This window comes from Cystoisospora suis (assembly GCF_002600585.1).
Source record: "Cystoisospora suis strain Wien I chromosome Unknown contig_3973, whole genome shotgun sequence".
NCBI classification, from domain to species: Eukaryota; Apicomplexa; class Conoidasida; order Eucoccidiorida; family Sarcocystidae; genus Cystoisospora; species Cystoisospora suis.
The window spans coordinates 2,478-2,734 of record NW_027156767.1 but is presented as its reverse complement, the minus strand read 5'-3'; positions in this window follow the sequence as shown (position 1 = coordinate 2,734).

Here is a 257-nt window from a genome sequence, read left to right as displayed (position 1 = left end):
AATGGATATAGATAAAGATAGATAGATAGATTAAAGATAGATAGATAGATAGATTAAAGATAGATTAGAGATAGATAGATAGATTAAAGATAGATAGATAGATAGATTAAAGATAGATTAGGGATAGATAGATAAAGATAGATAGATAGATTAAGGATAGATAGATAGATAGATTAAAGATAGATAGATTAAGGATAGATAGATAGATAGATAGATAGACAAAAGGTAGAGAGATAGATTAAGAATAGATAGATAGA